This window comes from Otolemur garnettii, unplaced genomic scaffold, assembly GCF_000181295.1.
Source record: "Otolemur garnettii isolate 467f Iridium unplaced genomic scaffold, OtoGar3 scaffold00087, whole genome shotgun sequence".
Lineage (NCBI taxonomy): Eukaryota > Metazoa > Chordata > Mammalia > Primates > Galagidae > Otolemur > Otolemur garnettii.
This window is the reverse complement of record NW_003852482.1, coordinates 2,346,240-2,348,315: the sequence shown is the minus strand read 5'-3', so window position 1 is coordinate 2,348,315 and position 2,076 is coordinate 2,346,240. Positions and strand designations below refer to the sequence as shown.

At 54.6% G+C, this 2,076-nt stretch overlaps 1 long non-coding RNA gene across 2 annotated transcripts; it reads right to left on the bottom strand.

The window, feature by feature from the left end:
- Window positions 1–421: 421 nt before the first annotated feature.
- On the bottom strand, window positions 422–1,984 carry LOC111726942. 2 transcript variants are annotated; one of them, XR_002774608.1, is made up of 3 exons: window positions 1,451–1,984; window positions 850–904; window positions 422–734 (listed from the first exon to the last, which is right to left on the bottom strand). It is a non-coding gene; the product is annotated as an uncharacterized LOC111726942 (long non-coding RNA). The 2 variants fall into 2 exon arrangements; XR_002774607.1 differs by lacking the exon at window positions 850–904.
- Between the last annotated feature and the right edge of the window lie 92 nt (window positions 1,985–2,076).

Genomic DNA, 2,076 nt, shown 5'->3' with positions numbered 1-2,076 from the left:
AAGAGCTGGTGATAAGTACCATTCAGACCCCCACAGCCCCGCGAAGTGGAGTAGCTGCTGTGGGTGCAAGGGAAGAGGGGGGGCTCGAGGACGAGAGTTGATGCCACCGCAGCTCCTCCAGAAGCTGTGTTTCTTGGTTGGCCCCATGTGCGTAGTTTGCTGGATGATGGGGACAAATCTAGTTCCCCCCAGGAGCTGACTCTGGCTGCCTGGCAGTCAGTGGCGACCTGGCAGGCTCTATTGAGAGGGCCTTTGAGGCCTCAGCCAGATTCTTGCAGAATCAAGTGGTGTGGGCCATGAATGACATCTGCCCTGGATGAGGAAGGTGGTGGGTGCTGGCAAGCCCAACACCTGCTCCATGCGACTGACAGACCCTATAGTTCTAGGACATTTCATTCCTGGAAGGATCAGAAGTCTGTTGTTCATTCATTCATTCAGTATTTATTTACTGGGCACTTGTTTGAGAACACTTCCCAGGTGCTGGGACGGAAGATGACTAAGCAAAACCTCACAGTGTGACGGGGACAGGGACACAAAGAGACAAGAGTGGTGTGGAGGATGGTGTCGAGGGGAGGCAGACAGGGAATGTCTTTGTCCATTTTCTGCTGTTGTATCAGGATAGCACACAGTGGGTGATTTATAACAAACAGAAATGTATTTGGCTCACAGTTCTGGAGGGTGGGAAGTCCAAGACAGGTGCCGGCATCCTGCGAGGGGCTTCACACTCTGTCATCCTATGGCAGAAGGCAGAAGGGCAAGAGGACAGAGTGAGTGGGAGGCAGAACTCAGCCTTGAGCCCTTTTCTAATTGGCATTAATCCATTCACGAGTTTGGGACATGAACACTTACCACCAGGCCCCACTGCCCAGCATTGCGGCTTTGAGGGTTGAGTTTCCAACACATGCTTTGGGGAGAACATATTTAGATTATAACAGGGACAGTCCTGTCAGGGAGGGTCATTATGCTGGGCCTTTCCATTGCAGGAAAGATGAGTTAAGATTCTTGGAGCCAGGAAGGGCCCACGGTGGAGGGAGCAGTGCAGAAAGGGGAGGTGAGAGCTGGGTGGCTAGTAGGGGCAGAGTCTGCCACTGTAACCAGAGTGGTGAGCAGAGCAGAGTGCCCCAGGGTCTGGAAGCCAAGACGCTTGGATTTCACCACCTAAGGGAGGGGAGCCATGAAGGATGTGGGGATAGAAGGTCTGTGGGGGACCAGGTACAAGAAGGGGAGCGTGCCTGCAAGGAATCAGCCTAGTTCTGCCCAGACTCTCCTGAGGACCCTGGAGGTCTTGGACTCCTGGGACATGGAGGATATATAACAGCTGCCTGCTGGCCTGGCCACATGCCTCAGAGATAGAGGACTCTAGCCCCAGGTCCAGCCCTGTTCCCCAGCTGGCCAGTGGCCTTTAGTACATGGTGGACTAGGATGCGTGCGCTCAAAGCATTACTCTTACCTTTTCCCAAAGAGGCAGGCAGGGCTGTCAAGAGGGCCAAGGATCTTCTGATTCAGCCACAGATAGAGAGTTGGAATCGGTTTGACAGGGGGGAGGGACAGAGTCTGTCCAGGATCCTGCCAATTCTCTAAGAGCCAGAAAACCGGACTTTCTTGTAGCTCTTGGCGTTCAGTTCAGTGAGTCACCAAGAGGCCAGGAGAGGGAGGCCCAATCTGTGCTGGGCCCTGCACTCCCCAGGCTTACGGAACAGAAGGCTGCTGTCGGGCACTGTGGGTGCGAAGGCCTAGCGGCAGGTGAGCAGAGAAGTCCAGGAGGACATCCTGGAGGAGGGGGCTCCGGCCCCAAGTCCCAGAGGCGACAAGGCTTGTGTTCACCTGGAGTGAATGAGTGTGAACTGTGTTTACAGCTGGACTGAGACGCAGACACCAGGTCAGACCCCTAGGTGGAAGAGTGTGGAACTCTTCTGCTTATTTCCGTCTTAAATGTCCTTGACGCCCCAACCCTGTCCTCGTCAATGCAGGGCAGGATTCAGGAACTTCCAGAGCCAACCACACTCACAGGTGTTGACAGCCCGACCTTTGCACTTTGGCCTCCAATGAGTGGGTTGGGTTTGGTGTGGGGAAGGT